Genomic DNA, 18,102 nt, shown 5'->3' on the forward strand with positions numbered 1-18,102 from the left:
CGAGTGCCCCAGCTGCGTGACGCAGCATAAAACACAGTCACCTCTCCGTGGCGACGGGCGCAAAATCAGGAGGCTTGGATAATTAAATTATATTTCTTCTGAGCTCTGAAATGCGATGCGCGCGGGTTGGGCTTCTCGGTGCTGCTGTTGGACTTTACAGCCCCCGGGTCCCGGTCTTGTTTTTCTCTGATTGATATTGAAATGAATTCATCTTGGAGTTCATGCCCAAAGGGGACAAGGCGTTGTCCCCAACGGGGACTGCAGGAGAGCAGCCCCTTAGGTAAGAACAGGACCGGAGGTCGGGGGTGACCCAAGAGCTGGGCTCCTGCAGGCTGCCGGCTTTCCTGATGCCCTGACACGTCATGGCACTGTCTTCCTGGACGCCACCCCCGAGCTCCTCCCTCCGTCCCAACCTCTGGTGTCTGTATGCCTGTTTATTCACCCATCTGTCCACTTATTTCTGCAGTGATTATGGAATTCTTCTGCTGACTACCAGGGATTTGTCGGGAGAAGGAAAGGTGGCTGTCATCCGTCACAGATGGCTGCAGAAACACCTGCCGTCCCCGGGCTCTTCTGCAACTCCACCCCCACCAAGGCTGGAGTCCACGCCTTTCCCCTTGAATCGGAGCTGGACTTAGGTGACCAGGTGACTCTCTGCTAGCCAGGAGAAGGGCGGTGAAGTCATGTGACACCGGGTGACTTCCCAGGCCAGATCAGAAGGCTGTGCAGCTCAGTTTGGGGGCTGTAGGAGTCTGGGTATCCTGAGACCACCATGCCGACACTCTGGCCAACAACCTTCCTGAACTACTGACCAATAGAAGTTAATGGCCAGCCGGGGGGGGGGGGGCGCCATCTTGGTTGCCCAGCCCAGGTCAGCCTTTGGAGGACCCCAGCCTCAGCTGAGGTTTCTGAGTAGCAGATCCAGGTGACAGCTGTCTAGATGACCTGTCTCCAAATTCTTGACCCATGTAACCATGAGCAAAGTACAGTGGTTGTTTTAAGCCACCAAGTCTGGGGGTAACTTGTTCCATAGCAGTGGGTAACTGGACTATACTGTCAAGGAACTTACTAGCCAGGTGGGGAGAGAGATATTAAAGTCTCCTATGAAGAAGAGCCCTACTGAACTGTGAGAGTGCATTGGCCCAGAGAAGTCAGGGAAGCTGCCCTGCGAAAGTGGTGATTGAGTGACAGAAAAACAGGAGTTTAACGGGGTGAGAAGAAGGGTGTTCTGGCATGAGCAAAGGTCCTGGGGCGGGAAAAGATATTTAAAAAGGCCAGTGAAGCTGCAGGTTGGGGAGCAAGGAGAAGCCAGAATGGAACACAGGCTCGGGCCCTGCAGGACCACCCTTGGGTGCCTTGCCGAGGAGGATCTGGGCGTCTACAGAGCGCCAGTGCTGGAAGCAGCCCCTGTGGGTGTCAAACGTGGTGCGTAATGAGCGTGGGGAGCATCTTCCTGGAGATGGCGCTCCACGGTGACATGGTGCATGTGGAAACCAATAGGACCCAGGTTCTTGTGAGGGTCACCCTCCTGCCCGGGGTCCCCGTGCCACTCTTTCCTAGAAAACGCCGCGACTTCCAATTTAATTGCACGACCTTGGGTAGGTCATTTCACCTCCCCGGGGACTGGCCTCTTGCGATGATTTATAGATCCTCTCAAATTTTGTGAATCTAAGAATCAATCCTCAATGACTTTCCCATCATGACTAAAGTGCTCGCTAAAACTTACATAAATAGATGAAGCCGGCCAATGACGCGAAATTATCTCTAATGTGATTCATTACCGTAATGGGCTGGATACCAGGCTCCTCTCCCCCACCCCTGCCTTGTTTTAATGGCGGCGCAGGGATTCCGAAAGGCAGGCACCAAGCAAGACGTCCAGTGGCTCCCTGGGGCTGTCCAGCCGCGGTCTGCAGAGGAGAAACAAATATGCGTGGGGCGGTGGCTGGGCACAGAGCCGTGTCCCCAGCCGGCCACTCATCCCCAGGAGCAGGTGCTGCCTGGTCAGGCAAGGCTCACGTGCCCAGGAAAGGGTGGCACAGGAGCTAGACACCAGTGTACGGCTCTCCAGACGACGTGGATTCCAAACCCCTGGAAAGGCAGAGAACAAGGGCCCGTGCTGGTCTGAGGTCAGTTTCTCTGCCTGAGACCCTGGGCCAGCTATTTTCTGTCTCCACACAGAAGACTCCTCTAAAACAGAGATGCAGATGCCAACCTACCCGCCTTCAAGGAGCGGAGGCGGGATTAAATGAGATAATGCTGTAAAGCCCTACTGACTGGGCCCGGCACGTAGTATGTGCTGAATGAATGTCGACTCTTTTTATTCCAGTCCATTCCGCAGTCCCGTCTCCAATCACTGAAGCCGCACACAGTTGCGGTTACAAATGTCAAGGCTGCAAATACCTAGGGCCTGCTGTATGTGTTTATGCTTAAATGGACTGCTTAGAAAACAGAGGGTAGGCTCCGCTCGGCTCCGTAATCCCCTTTGCTGCTTTTATACGGCCTCTGGGTAAAAGTAAAAACAAAAACAACATTGTAAGTCATGTGAAAGAGAGGGGCCGACCCGGAGGGCACGGGCGGCCTCCGAAGTTCCCCTCCTCCTGTCCAGCAGGGCCTTGCCCTGATCTAGACCCGTGCTTCACCTCGTGCCCAGGTGGACACCTGGGTACACGCACACCCTGCTCCTGCTGCAAGGGCGCCTGGAAGATCCGCTCTGCTGTCCCTGACACAGCCCAGCTCTGCCTTCAAGGTGGCAAAGTCGCATCTCCTGCAGCAGCCGCAGCCTCCCTTCCATCGGGAGGTCCAGAGGCGAGGCTGGGACCGTGGGTGGTGGGTGGAGCCAACAAGGAGCCCAGGGTAGCAAGGCCCCTGGAAGCCCAGGCTGGGTCCCGGGGTCTCCAGGGCGGGCAAGATAAAATGGTCGTGTCTTGGATCCATCTAGACAGTAAATTTTTTTGAGTCCCTATAAGCTAAAATCAATATTGGCACAACTGTGTGTCATTAAAAACTAAATGAACATGACAAAGCCTGACTGCCGTCTATTAAACAAATGAGCTTTCTCCCCGCACAGGCACAGCGGGTTATTAAATTCTTTATTACAGGAACATCGCCGCCGTGTGAAGGGGTAAAATGCGTCTCCATGAGTCATCTGTACGTGTGCAGCCGCGCCACTCCCTGTGCCCACCCCAAGACGCTCCGAGCTGTGGACCTTCTCCTCCCGCGGGGACAGGGGTGGAGAGGCAGGTGCCGTGACACCTGTCACTCACTCCGTGGGTGGGTCACTGTTGACTGATCGCCAACGAACATTGATGCACCCTTGTTATGGGCTAGGCGTTCTGCAGGGTCCTGGGGTGGACCGTTTGCTCAGGGGAAGACACTTGCTACTGTATCTCAGGTGACCCAACTGCGGGTGGCTTGCAATCCCAGGATCTTAGCTTTTCCTCAACAGGAAGCCTGGGGCAAAGACTCAGTGATATCCTCACCCACAATGTCACCATCTTTGTACTCTGCTGTTCCCAGTGGACTGTTGTCCCCTCATGGTCACAAAATAGCTGCCATAGCTCCAAATACCTTGAGCACATACAGCTAGAGGCAAAGGAAGTTTCTACTCCACATCTCCTTGTATCAGGAAGTGAATCATTTCCAGAGGCCCCCCCCCCTTCGGGTCTCATTGGTTCTAGGTGGTACGAACGCTCAGCTGGAGAGGTGGCCTTCAGGGAACCAGTGTTGTGGCTGTTCGCAAGCTCCCTCTGCCCCTCTAACAAGGTTTCTCTTCCTCTTCTCCAGGCGTCTGTGACCCTGGCTCTGCCTGGTGTTTCCCTGTGGTGCTGCTCTCCTGGACGTCCTCACGCCCTCCTCACCCCACCCTCTGCTACCAGGGGCTGACTCCAGGCTCCTCAGGAGCGTCCTTGCCTCTGGCTTCAGTTGGGGGGGTCCAGAGGGAGGCGCCATTGGAAGTCAGAGGGTGAGAGGGTTGGGGTCCTTTTTACCACTGCGGCCGTTGCTGCAGCTCCTGGGGTTGTCCACGTCCCTGCCCAAGGCCATGCTCCTGGGGACTGTCCCCTTCTGTAGCTATTGTTGCTGAGGCTCTGTCATGGGGCCCTTCCCTGGTGGTTCACCCCTGGAGCTGGGGTGGTGCACCCGTCTGGGCTCCCTGAAGCCTGTCCTCTATGAAACGCCCCTCTGGGCCCGCCAGCTGCCTCTCTCCTGGGCCCGCCTTTCTGTTGTTCTCACTCCAGCTCTGTTCCTGGACAGCGTCCTTTTGGTCCCCATCGATCTGTGCCATGGAGCCACAGGTCAGCCGTGGCCCACAGCCAGGCCCTCCACCATGGTCCCAGCCCGCAGCCCCGGTGCCCTGGCTCCCCGGGGAGCACACAGGCTCTGGCTCAGCACCACCTGGGGTTCCTCTGGTCTTGGGGGGGCCGAGGAACAGGAAGAAAGATGCTCATGGACCGGAGGTGAGGGGGCTGGACGGGAGGCGAGGGGGCTGGACGGGCGCCTCTCCCACAGCCCTGCCTTTCCCCAGGGAGCGTGGACAGCGCCAGCGCTCCATCAGCCTTGGCCTGTGCCCGTGCGGAATCCCCACAGCACCTGGAGGTGACCTGGCTTCTCCTTCCCAGCCAGGACTGAGGTGGCAGGCTGCATTGGGATTCTCCATACACTGCTGCTGTTCCTGTTCCCAGCACCACGCCGAGCAGACACCACGGCCTCCACTCTACAGAGGAGGAACCTGAGGTGCAACAACATTGCCCCAGGCCATGCGCGATGCCTCCCTGGCTTGGACCAGAATCCTGTCTCCAGACCTGAAACTCCCTGCTCCTCCCTTGAGGCTGCAGTTCCTAAGCTCCGCTCCAGGTAGTCCTGGGTTCTGTCTGTTCTCAGCCCACAGAGAACAAGTGGATCTGTGTGGTCTGTGGATCATGCTGTTGTCCTTCAGAGCCTCTGTGCACTTAGCCGGTCACCAACACCAGACCCTCAAATAGAAGGGCCTGTGGCTTCGCACAGGGTTCACAGCGTCAGCTGCACAGGTCATTGTGCACGTCCTGAGCGTCTGTGCCGAGGACTCCACTCCCACGACTGTTCCCAGGCCCTGAGAGGCTCATCTTGACATTTCACGTTCTGAATGAACCAGGGAGGACCCCCAGGAGTTCTGGGCTGAAAAGGCAGTGCATCCGCATCGGGACGCAGGGGTGGGGAGGAGAACTGGGCTCCATTAGCCCTGCCTGCCACTGGCCCAGACGCAGGGACGGTGACGGCCGGTCACTGGGACACACTGACTTGGACGCCTCCCTCCAGCAGAAGCAAAGAAGCCGACTTCAACCCACCCTGCTCTTGGCGCCTCGTAGGATGACAGGCTGCAGGAGGGAGGCCAAGCCGACGGGTGGTGGTCACAGTGACATTAAAGATGATCACATAATGTTACTGAGACCTGCTTTTTCATAGCCGCGACGATGGCCGGGCTCCATCTGCGGACCTTGACCCCTACCCGGCAAAGGGGAACTGGTGGCTGGCACGCGGCCTGCCGGTCATCCTTGCTGGCTGCAATTGGAGGCGTCTCTCTGAAGGTGACACAGCTCTTGGTGGGGAGTGGTGGCCTGGGTGGCAGGAGGCTCAGCTGGGAGGGGGCTGAGCAGGAGGAGGAGCCAGCCGCCCAGGGGCCCATGGAGACAGCGACCCCTGCTGGCCAGGAGAGGAACAGCATGGGCTTGCTAGGGAGGGCAGGTTGGGGATACAGGGGGGGAGGAAGGGAGGGGACTGGTGGCAGTATCTCTCAGGATTTGTCTTTTCAGTCATTCCTCAGGTGTCTCCCTCCCTCTAAGGCTCCCTCCCAGCCTTGGAGAAGAAGAAGTGTGAGTGCAAAGAGGAAGTGAGTGTGCCCTGCAACCTTGGCAGCTCTTAGCTTGAAGGTGCGGGAGGGAACGGGGTAGTGAGGGCCAGCTCAGGGGCCTCAGGAAGAACGGGTTGTGCACTCACTGGAGCTCCTGGTACCGAAAGGCTTGGTGCTGCGGGTTGGCAGCCTCCTCTCTAGTGCTCTATGGGCCAGCGACTGACTCTTGGGACACTATGCCTTCTTTGGGGACAGGGGACTATTGTAGAAGCTGGTACTGGACAGAGCTCTTACCCTGCATTCCCCTGGCCCCCGACAGACCCTCTGTGCTGCCTTCCTTGAGCACCTTCTCACCTGCTGGACGGCGGCTCCCTTTCTGGCCTACCTGGTCCGCATGGTCACATGGTCTGCCAGACAGCTGCCCTGCTCCCTAAGCAGAGCCCACGGCCTCCTGGTCTTCTCCTGCCACACGGTGGTCCTGCTGGTAGAGGTCTGTGTTTGTATACTATTGTTACATTGAGACGGGAGGAGTAGCCGGTGACTCTGTTTCTTCCTCACTACTCTGCCGAGGAGGGCTGTTGTTACCCTACATGGGGACACCAAAACAGGGGTCAAAGAAACAGGGATCAGAGTGACCTTACCCTCCAAAGCCTGATTGGTGGCATTTGCCAGTTTCCATGGCATAAAGATTCCGATGATGCTATGTCAAGCTACTAAAGCTTTAGCAACAGGCTCACAATCTTCCTAAAAGTCTAGCAGTTGGCTCTGAGCTGGCAGGAGCCTGGGCCTGGTAACAAAGCTCTCCCTCTCCAGGAACTAGATGGTGGGCTGCTCCGGGGAGGGCCTGGGTTTTACAGCCCATGACCCCTGGTTCCCTGCACAGTGACTGGAGCTTAGTGGATGCTCAATTAACATCTGCTGGAATAAGGTCGATTTCTGAGCACAGAGGGCCAGGGTGCAGGGCACTGGACGGAGTCCCTGGGCGGCAGGGCATTGCCTTCTCCTCCTCCACTGAGGTGGACAGTGTCCGAGGTGTTCAGACCCCTGTCTCGAGGTCCAGGAGAATCGAGAGCAACAGAGGCTGGACAGGAAGTTTCCTGGGATCAGACCTTGAAGTGAGCCCTGAGGTTGTGGCCTGAGGCTGTGGACCCTCAGGGGTGGCAGAGGCTCTGGGCTGGGAACAGATGTCACCTCTGGGCATCTGACAGGATGGAGCTTCCTGAGAGAGGGGACCAGGAGAGGTTCAGCCCTGGCCCAAAGCTGCACCATCCTGTCAGTGCCCGGTTCTCCCAGGATGAGCAAGGGGCCGCTGCAAGCCAGGGGGCAGACAAGTGGCTGTCACCAAGGTCAGTTGGGGCCTACCTTGAATGTGCATGGGGGGGCCAGGGGCTGGGCAGAGCTGAGAAACACAGGGAAAACCACGTGGCAGGGCTGGGCACAGACCTTTATCCCCACAAGTACAGAGCAGATCTTAGATTTTCCATCTAAGTTCAGAATAAGCCTTTACTAGTTAGCAACAGAGATGCTAAACTGGGTGTTGATATTTGTCCAAACAGGGACCACCGTCAGGAGGGTGTCCTGGAGGAGAGACTCCCAGTGGGGCTGGGGTCTGCATGGTGGGCAGCCTGGGCTTACAGACACTAGGTCCATGAGAAGATGATCCCTGTGAGGCCTGGCATTGTTTAGGGAGCCAAGTGAGAAAGGCCTGGATATGGGCAGCAGCGCTGGCTGGAGCAGTGATTCCCAACCAGAGCACGCATCCGTCTCTCCAGGTCAAGGGCAACATCACGGGAGAGCAACCGGTGCAGTTGCACAGGTCCCGCACTCAGAAAGACCCTGCTCTTACGAGGGCGAATGGTCGGTTGCCCCCATACTGTAAACTCTTAATACATTTAGAACAAGGGGCCCCACATTTTCATTTTGCCCTGCAAGGGATACTGCTGGCTTTCCCTGATCTAGCTTGTTTCCGGGCCCCTGAGTCAAGGTTTCTGGATCAGAAGTTCCAGGGTTAGGCCCGAGAATGTGCATTTCTAACAAGTTCCCAGGTGAGGATTTAGAGAATCCTCTGAGCCAGAGGAGTGAAATGCACCACAGGATCACGGCAGAGGAAGGTCCCGTCCAGACAAGCTCGGAGGCCAGGCCGGAGCTGCTGCCCTGGATGCAGAGGCCCAGAGGGCAACGGGGCCAGCTGGGCTCAAGCTTGAATGCCCAGGTGCCAGAAGCCAGAAGACCGGCACTGGACCTCAGCAGAGGGGAGCCAAGCAGGTTGGGTGGGAGACAAGGTGGAGTGTGCGTGACCCTAGGTCTCCGTGGCAGCAGCCAGAACGGGTGGAAAGGCACATCCCAAATGGGCTGAGGCGCTGGGGTCAAGTTGGGGGGAACCGGGTGGCAGGGGGCGAGGCACCTGCTTGAACTCTGGAACCCGCAGGGGCACCCGTGGCCGGTGGGTGTGTCTACGGATGCTCTGGGTCAGGGGCCAGCGGGTGGATGCTGAGCTGCCAGGTCCCGGGACCCGGGCCAGCCAGGGAGTCTCTGCCTCAGGACGTCCTGGGAACATTTTTAGGTCCTTCTCCGTAACCACGTGATTCTTCACTGGCCTGTGTCGAAGCCCACGAGCTCCCTGCTTCTTCCGAGTAAAGTGAAGGGGATTAATCCGGAGCTTATGGACCCTGGGGGTTGCTGAATGTGTTTTGGAAGGTCCAAGGGCCCGGGGGAGGCTGCTGGTGAAATCCAGAGTTTATTCTATGAACCTATTTTTCCCCTGGGGAGAAGGTACACAGCTCTCATCAGATTCTCAAAGGGCTCTCTGACCCCCTCAATAAAGGACTTATGGAAAGGATTTGTCTGAAAAGGGGATTATCCAATAAGTGGCTTGGGGATAACTGACTCATTCTTTGGAAAAAAAAATAAATAAAATTGGATTCCCACCTGAATCCTCATACCAAAGCACTCCAGGTGAGGAGAGGATTGAAATGTCTAAAAAATGAAGCAAAAAAATAATAATAAAGGTATGGGAGAAAGATGTGTAAATATATTTATAACAGCAGAGTTGGAAAGTCGTTTTCCAAGTGGGAAACAAAATCCAGATGGAATTGATTAATCCAGTTCCGAATAATCAAAACTTTAGTGTGAAGGAAAATAAGGACAGGGGACCCTAGGTCAAAAGACAAGAGAGTACTGGGGTGAAAACATCCCCAGCACAGTTCACAGACAGGAAGCCAGTGCATGAAGCACTCAGACGCCCATAAGAAAAAACTTACATCATCACATGTAAAGATGTAGGTGTCACATGGCAGGCAGTGAGTGCCAAGATGATGCCAGGGTTCAATCCCCGGTACCAAAAAGAAAAAGAAAAATGTTCAGCAACATATGAAATAAGGAAATGCAAGGGGATACCCACCCTGGGGTTTCTGCTTTGTTTTGGGGCCTCACGGACTAAAATTCATACCAATGGTCTTTTATTATATGGATATTTTATGTTTTAGTTAGTCCTCAATAGCTTGATATTTAAATTGCATCTGTGGGGCTGGGGATGTGGCTCAAGCGGTATCGCGCTCGCCTGGCATGCGTGTGGCCCGGGTTCGATCCTCAGCACCACATACAACAAAGATGTTGTGTCCGCCGAAAACTAAAAAAAAAAATAAATATTAAAAAAATATATATATAAAAAAATAAATTGCATCTGTTTCTCAGTGTTGTGAACAATGTTGTCAAGGACAATTTGGCAGCTAAACCCACAATGGTTTACCTAAGATAAGCTCCTGAGGGGTCACTAGTATTAAATAGGAGACGGGATCTTTTCCAAAGTGACCAGCCAGGGCCGCAGTGTAGTCTGCATTCCTGCAGGGAGTAGCCGCCCTGGAGCTGCAGACAGGAAAAACAGAAAGTACTGTCCAAGGGCATCTGTTAGGTGCCAAGTAGTGTGCCGGGCACTTGTGTCCTCATTCTCCTTTACACCTACACCAAGAAATGAGGTGAGCAGATTGGTTCTGTTACACAGATGAGCAAACAGAGGCTCAAAGAGGTTTAGGAACTTCCCCGAGATTGCACAGTGGAGGAGGGGCTGGGGTTTGGGGTGCAGGTCTCTGTGGCCAGCAGGCCTATGTTTTTTTCTCCTTGCTGGAGGGCAAACGCAGCAGGTGGTTGATGTCGTACCCCTGTTGCAGGTGGTGGGTCCGGGAAGGGAGAAGAGCACTGCCAGAGAGGTTGGGGGACCCCAAAGAAAATTTTGTTCCTATTCATGACTTTTCCAAAGTCTGTCCTGTCCCTGGGTACCTCCAGGGGAACTTCTGCATGGGGGCTCAGGGACCCTCCACGTGAGTGTGTACAAGGACGGGGTGCACGGCAATAAACACGGGGTGGGAGATTAGCGACTCTGGCCTGCTCCACACCCCCTGGCTTCCAGGCACATTTAAATGAGCCACTGGGACCAGAGCTGAGCTTTCGCAGCCCTCGTGACACACACGCTTTCGTGTGGCAACGGAAAAGAGCGTTGCCCACTCCTCCAGCCCCGGGAACTCTCAGCGCTCCCTCCTCTGACCACTCTCTGCCCGTCCTATGGCTCTTCCAGGTTAAGCCACCTGTCTTCCCCACCCTCTTGCCCGACCAGACTCCCCCACCCCAGGCCACCCAATCAAGTCACTGTGTCCGGGGCAAAGTCACGGACAGCAAAGAGCAGGTACCATGTTGCCCTTCAGAGATCCGACAAAGAGGGAAGGAGTTTCAGGGCCTCAGAGTTTGCTTTCCAAGAGAAATCGCTGCTCTCCTGTCCCTGTCTCCAGATCTGCTGCACGCAGCCGGGGAGATGAGCTATGATCCTGAAAACAGCCAGTGCGAACGGAGAGATGAACTGTCCCCTCCGTGTCTGTCACAAACAATAAGTTACTTTCCTTCCACCGCTATTACTCTAGTGTGGAGTCCAAAAATATTTGGCTCTAAGAACATGAAACATGAGAGACAGGCTAGGAAGTACCCAAAGACTTTAAAAAATATCCATATTCTTTGACCCGGCACAATTTCACTCCTGCAAATGTATCTGGAGGAAATGACCCTATTTGCACAAAGATCTAGATACAATATATCCTTCACAGTGTCTTGGATGCTACTGGAGAAATGGAAACAAACCAATGGTTCCACAGAAGATACTGACCCAGAAAATAAATGTGGCTACTAACATTTAAAAATTGGGCTGTAGGGGCTGTGGCTGGGGCTCAGTGGCAGAGCACTTGCCTAGCATGTATGAGGCATTGGATTCAATCCTTAGCACCACCTAATAAATAAATAAAATAAAGGCACGCTGTCCATCTACAACTACATTTTTTTAAAAAATTGGGCTGTAGGAAAGACAGCAGTGTGACAGTGATCAGAATGTCACAGTTAACGGTGGGGGCTGAGGAGGATACAGTGCACTATTGCATATTTAATAAAGAAAAAATATTGGGTGGGGAGAGGAAGAAGCCTGGAAATCTATGTGTCAAAAATGCTAGCGCTTTCTTCTCGGTGATGGAATTATGGGCAATTTTTCTTTTCCTTGTGTTTTTCATTTTTTTCCACTAGGTTTTTATTGCACATAGCTCCTTTGTAATTAGGAAAACCATTTTTTAAAAGAAGTGGTTCTGTTGCAGGTCCTTCGGCCCAGGGCGCTATGGCCACTGCAGGATGTGGTGTCTGGCTCAGGGCACGGCAGCTGCTGGGTCAGGTCTAGGGTGCAGGTGGCCTGGGAGCTGCTGGGTGTGTAGGAAGGTGATTGTGGCTCACAGATTCATCTCCTGTGATCACTCTCACCTCCCTGATCCCACAGGGGACAATCAGTATCCCCAATACCCAGCCTGTTAGACACAGTGTCTGATTGAAGACCGAGTTCCTCAGATTAGTGCTGGGTTGAAAAATTACCCACGCGCCCCGGGAGATGGAGCAGAGCCGGAGCGCAGCTTGCTGTTTATAACCCAGCCTCCCAGCCCTGGGCCTGGACACCTCGCATTTTTGACAGATGATTCTCACGAGAAACGTTCAGTTTCCATTTGATTATGGGCCCATAAACACCGATTGCAACTGAGCGGAGTTAGGGCTCTGGCTGCATTGGACCCGCCAGGGCCGGGGCGTCTTTCTGGATGTCTCTGGCATGTCTGTGCCCTGCTGGTTCTCAGCAGCTGCCCCCAGTTCTGCATGGGCTCTGATGTGACTGTTAGGTTCCCGTCACCTACCTCTGCTTCCATGCCAGGTAGGACAGATCTTTCCTGGGGATCATCCAATCCTATAGGAAACAGGTGGGTGTGGCCAGCGGGGAGGTGGGTGTGGCCATCTGAGAAGTGGGTGTGGTCAGCTGGGAGGTGGGTGTGGCCAGCTGGGAGGTGGGTGTGGCCATCTGAGAAGTGGGTGTGGTCAGCTGGGAGGTAAGTGTGGCCAGCTGGGAGGTGGGTGTGGCCATCTGAAAAGTGGGTGTGGTCAGCTGGGAGGTGGGTGTGGCCAGCTGGGAGGTGGGTGTGGTCATCTGAGAAGTGGGTGTGGTCAGCTGGGAGGTAGGTGTGGCCAGCTGAGAAGTGGGTGTGGTCAGCTGGGAGGTGGGTGTGGCCAGCTGGGAGATTGGCCCGGCCTTCACTGGAGTTCGCCATCCCAGCGTTTTTCCTATCCATTCCTCCATCACTGGACATTGTTGAGCAGCTACCCCGTGCCCATAATTTGCACTTAAAGATGCCACGTCAACCTCGGGATACAAGGAATACAGTCCCACTGCTGTTCAAAGGAGTCATGCTGTAAGGTAGGGTCACCTGAGAACAGTTTGGGGACTAAAGGGAACATGGAGGAGGGAGAAGACAGCCTGGCCTCTGAGGAGGGGACACTGGTCTTTCATTGAACTCCACAGATGTGTCCTGAGCACCCATGCTGGGCCAGATCCCAAGAGAACCAGAAGAAGACAGTGACGTGGCCATGTCCCCCCGCTTGCGTGGCTTGTTACCACTGAGCATTTCTTCTGACGTAGGCTGAGGCTGCTCCTGTCTCCCTCTCTCTGGGGGTCAGCATTAAGAACGGTTAGAAGACCTTGAGTGAGGGGACAAGAGGGACTCCTGCTGGGTGACACCTCTGGAATCTTGACTCCTCAGCTCTGATTAACCCAGCACATACTCACTGGTCCTGTGCCAGGCACTCCAGAGGGCCCCGGGGAGCATGAGAGGCCCAAAGAGACACGTTCTCAGGCTCAGGGGACTTGCAGTCTGCTAGGGAGGAAGAGAAGGACAGGGCCCGCAGCCAGGAGGCCAGTGCCAAGGTAAAGCGACCAGTGAAGAAAAGAGACCTTAGAGCTGGGCGGGGGGTGGGGTGAGGGAGGCTGCCCGGGACATCCACTTGAACCCAGGCAGCGCAGCGGGTAGCACGGACCATGGTGGCAATGGAGAAGGTGGCTAGGGTGCCCAGTGCCTGGATCCATTTTGAAAGTAGGGCCTGCAGGCTGAGGGTACAGGAGGAAGAGAGGAGCAGAGGAGGAGTCCTGGGTTTCAGCTCGAGGGCTAGGAGGGTGCCTGCAGTTTACTGAGATGGAGAAACAGGTGTGGGGAAATGTCACTTCCTTCCCTCACTTCCCCTGTCCCTGGTATCCTCACATGGTCCACGTCCGAGGCCAGGATGAGCCTTGCTGTCTGTATTGTCAGCGTGTATATCTGCCTCCTTTCCTCCCTCCCTCCTCCTCTCCCTCCCTCCTCCTCTCCCTCCCTCCTTCCTCCTTTCCTTCCTTCCTTCCATCATGGGTGTACATTTGCATGGTGGTGTGCTGTGTCACAGATGCAGCTGATGATAAGAAGGGGCCGCCCCATCTAGTGCACCCCATGGGAAGCTCCGTCTCAGAATCCAAGGCCACCCTCTGGTCCTGGACACAGAACTCCAGCAATTGAGCACCACCCCCAGGCCCAGAGGTCTGTGGCTGCCCCTGTCTCTTTGTGGGGCTACACCCAGCTCTGGCTCCTTCTCCATGGAAACATCCAGCCTACCCGGTGGTTGGAAAGGCCTCCTGCCCCAGGCCCGGTTTGCACCAGCCTCGTTTGAATACCAGCTGCTGTCGGGATGCTGCTCTTTCATGCCCGCCCCTGGGAGGCCCCGGCTCCGCATCCTGAGCAAACACATCTGGACTTCTTCAGACCACATGACAGGAACATCTGCTGCCAGAAAAGGAGGACGTGGAGGCCCTTTTGTAATCACCTCTAATTGTCTCCAGCCCCAGGGAACTTGCACTTTGGTCATGGATTTGAGGACTTCCAAGATGTTTCTAGAAGCCTATTATTGCCGCAGAGCCAGCAAGGCCTTCTGTGGTCCAGGTGGAGGCAGGACGGAGAGCACAGGAGGACGCAGGGACAACTGGGACAGAGCAGAGGGCCTGGTGGCGATCTGCTGCCCATCCTCCGCTTCTCTTCAAGCCCATGGGGAGGACAAGGAAGTGCTGTCACTGGTACCCTTGGAATCTGTGGCCTCATGGCTTTTCAGGAGCCAGGGAGGAACCCTGCTCTAGGGCAGCCTCACCAGCAGCTAAGTGTCATAACCACCCCAGCTCCCGCCTCCTCCGCTGGGACCGGAGGCTTCTGTTTCCAGGTTTCCAGGGACCCCCATGGGATGTAGCTGCAGCTGTCCATGTGGGAGCCACCTTGATGACCTGTCCCTTCCAGGCTGCCTGCCCTCCCCTGGTCCACCTCCCACCTCTGCAGGGTGGTCCTGTGTCACCTAAGCATGCACTGGCCCCTCCTCTCAGCTCCTGCTTTCTGTGAACTGACCGAGCTTAGAGACAGCAAATGTCAGCATCTCTGGGTCTGTGGGTTGCTCCTGGAGCAGCTCAAACAGACGACAAGAGCGAGGTGTCTGGCTGTTCCAAGGCCTCGGAGCAGGGGGAAGACAGGCAGGACGGGGACAAGCACGCAGAGAAGGGGGCTGTTCATCAGGCGTGCTCTGAAGCAGCTCAGGGTGCAGCTTGGGTCCAGAGAAGGTGCCCACAACCAGCCTTCATAAGGGACGCCCCCAGTCTCCGAGCGGAAGCGCTTCTCTGTCCCTCCCATCTGCCCCCAAACAGGAACACGCTTCCTTGTTGGACTCTGAAGCCATTTAAACCTCCATTCCTGAGCCAGAGATCTGGGCAGAATTTAGATGAGCTAATTTTGACATCATTTAAAACTGTATTAAGACAAAGTCTAAGGGGAGAGCGCAGAGTACTGTAGGATTAACCTCCGCCAGATCTGCAGACACGGTTCGTGCATTCACGGCCATCATTAGCTGAGTGGGGCTCGGCTCCTTAGCCTCATACCGCAGCCACTGCGGGGGCTTCCTGGGCCATCACGGCATTCGCCATGGTCCAGTCACAGATCTATCATGCAGCCCAACCTTCGGTTTTGCCACATGAGAACTGAGCCCAGTGGTTTTGCCACATGAGAACTCCCCCAAAGCTGGCCCTGTCCTCAGCTCCTAGATGAACAAGCTTTACAGATATTGGAACTGCCGGCTCTTTGTAATCACAGGTTCCACGTCTAGTAGTTTCAAGACGTGGATGACAATTTTTTTTTAAATTGTGTCTGTACTAAACACAAAAGATACGGTTTCTTGCCATTATCCTCCAAACAATTCAGAATAGCCCTAGTTGCATGTTTGGATCGTGTTAGGTATTAGAGGTACTGTGAAGTTCATGGGAGGGGGGCACAGGCTATGTGCAAACACTATTGTGAGGGTCGTGAGCACTGGGAACTGTGGCTTCAGCAAGGGGTCCTGAGATCAGTCCCCCGTGGGTCTCCATCCTGATATCCATCTCTTGCAGCCTCTGACCTAGAACAGTGGAGCCGGCGTGGAGAACCACCCCTTTCCAGATCCACTGTGAGGGCAGTGTGATATGAAGGAGGACAGGGACCAGGCCACACACAAGTGTCCTCTCTCTTGCAGTTGAGTAGAAGGAGAGAGAGGAAGCCATTCAGACTGAGCTTCTGCCACCCTGGGCTTTGTGACCTTGCCAGGTGCAGGAGGGGGCTCTCCTCACTTGGACAGATGGGCTGCATGCAAATACTTCCTTGGATGCCCTAAAACAGCTTCCTGCCTGGAGCCGGTGGTGACCCCACAGACCTCAGAGCCACACCTGTCGCAGAAGTACCAGCCTCCAACTCTCAGCCAAGATGCCATGTGTCACTGCCTCTTTGTCCCTGGGAGGAATTCTTTCAAGACAGGCTGAGTGGAGGACTCTGGGCACCAGCTTCCCTGCTCTCCTGCCTTGGGGGCCACATGCCAAGGCCTGGGAGTTGGGAGTCAGGGTAGGGACGGGCAGGATGTCAAGGTATCAGCGTTGGACGCGTCACAGCTGGGCTTGGCACCGAGTGGGGGCAGACCGTTTCTCTAAGAGCTGACGCTAATCTGAGGAGGCATCTTGCCCAACCAGACTATCTCTGGGTCCCAGACTTGTCCAATTTTCTTCCCAAGGTCAGGCAGCCCACAGCGCCCTCTTTGCAGTAAGAGACCTTGCAGAGTGTCCCTGATGTCACACAGGAATGTTCACCAAGCACAGCTCTGTGGCAGGACCGTGCACAAACAGAGACTGAGATGCCTGGTACCTACTGGACAAGAACGGCAAATAGCAGGCAGAGATGCTGACCCTTGTCCCATGCCCCCAGCAGATGTGATTCATCATATTCTGATCGGGACCTGGATATAGCCTCAGAATCCTTCTTAACACTACCATCTAGCTTGCAGCTGCTAACTCTGAGCCACAGAGCTGACATCCATGCTGAAAAGAATTTCCCCATCTTTCCTGGGTACTTACATTCTAAGCCTGATCCAGTGACACTGATAAATGTGTGGCAGCCGCACAGATACCTTGATAAGAAATGTTTAGTGATTTATAATAGCAGAAATGATCATTTACCTTGCCCAGAAGTTAAGGGTTTGTGCCACACTAAGGTTTCAAATCAGGGAGTCATGTGATTCGTGTCCTTGGGTCTGACACAAGTGCCATCCTCATTTGAGTTGGAGGCGTAGCAATCTTTGCTGGCCTCTCCCTGAGGGCCCCTGTCCAGGGCCCAGGATCTGAACAAAGAACAAAGCCGGTAAGACTGATGCTTCTGTTTCCAGAGGTATCTCCCTAGGAGTTCCTCCTGCCCCTCTCTCTAGCTCCCTTTGGTAGGTGGCCGTGCACATCAGCAATCGAACGAGGACATGGCAGTATTTGTGGCCACAGAGAAACAGGAATGTTAGGAGCTGCCCCAGGAAAACAGGCCAATAGAACTCCATGACCAGAGGCCCTTGCATGCATGTGTGTGTGTGTGTGTGTGTGTGTGTGTGTGTGTGCATGCGTGTGGGCATGTGGGTGTGCTACAGGATGAGAAGAGAAAGCAGATCCTTCCCCTATTTAGGCCAGTCCGTCCTTTAACTCTGGGTCCCTCTGGCCTCTCCTGCTGGTCTGACTCAGGTGGGAAGCACAGATGGCTGGGGCTCCCGGCTGAGCCCGTGAGGCTCCCTAGGCTGGAGCAATGAGGGAAGCCCCAGCCAGCTCTCAGCCCAGGCCTGGTGCAGCATGAGGGCCCCGAGGTCACCCTGGCATGGGCAGTGCCCCACCCCCTCTCACACCAAGATGTGGCTCAGAAGCTGCATGGGAGGAAGCTGGAGGGGTGTTAAAGCGGTCCATCCGCAGGCTCCGCCCACATTCTGGGCAGGCTCCGGGCAGTGCGCCCTCCAGCTGCTGCTGCCTTCACGTGCCCACTTTGGCCTCTTGCAGTGATGGGTGCTGACAAAAGCCCAACAGTCACACTCAGAAGGCTCTTCTGAGATCTGAGAGCCCAGGAAGCTCCCGGAGGGAAGGAGCTTTCTGCAGCCTCAGACTTCCTGGGAGGGGAAGGGATGTTCCAAGCCTGGTCCTGGCAAATGCTCCCAGGAATGCAAGAGACCAGAGCCGGCTGCTGGACAGAGGGCTGGACACAGTGGGTGATGGCTGGGCTCGGAGCCTGGTTCTGAGCGTCCCTGTTGAAAGGACCAAGTGGAAGCTTGTCCCAGTCAGCTGGGCGGAGCCCAGAACCGGGAAATCAACTGCGCCCAAAGCCTTGGGCTGGGCCCTGGGGAGCACCGAGGGCAGGAGAATCAGGCTGACCTGGGCAGCTGTCCCAGGAGCTGCCACTAACCCAGTGACCTTCGAGTTGACTCTTACCTCTGATATCTGGACTGTGGTTCCGCCGTGGATGCAAACCCAGGACCCAGTGCTGACCCTGGCAGTGCCCTCGGCACCACGGAGGAGGGAGGCAGTGTGCGACTCTGTCCAAACAGCAGTGCTGCAGAAA

The sequence above is a fragment of the Spermophilus citellus genome (assembly GCF_964194105.1).
Source record: "Spermophilus citellus genome assembly, chromosome: 17".
Classification (NCBI taxonomy): domain Eukaryota; kingdom Metazoa; phylum Chordata; class Mammalia; order Rodentia; family Sciuridae; genus Spermophilus; species Spermophilus citellus.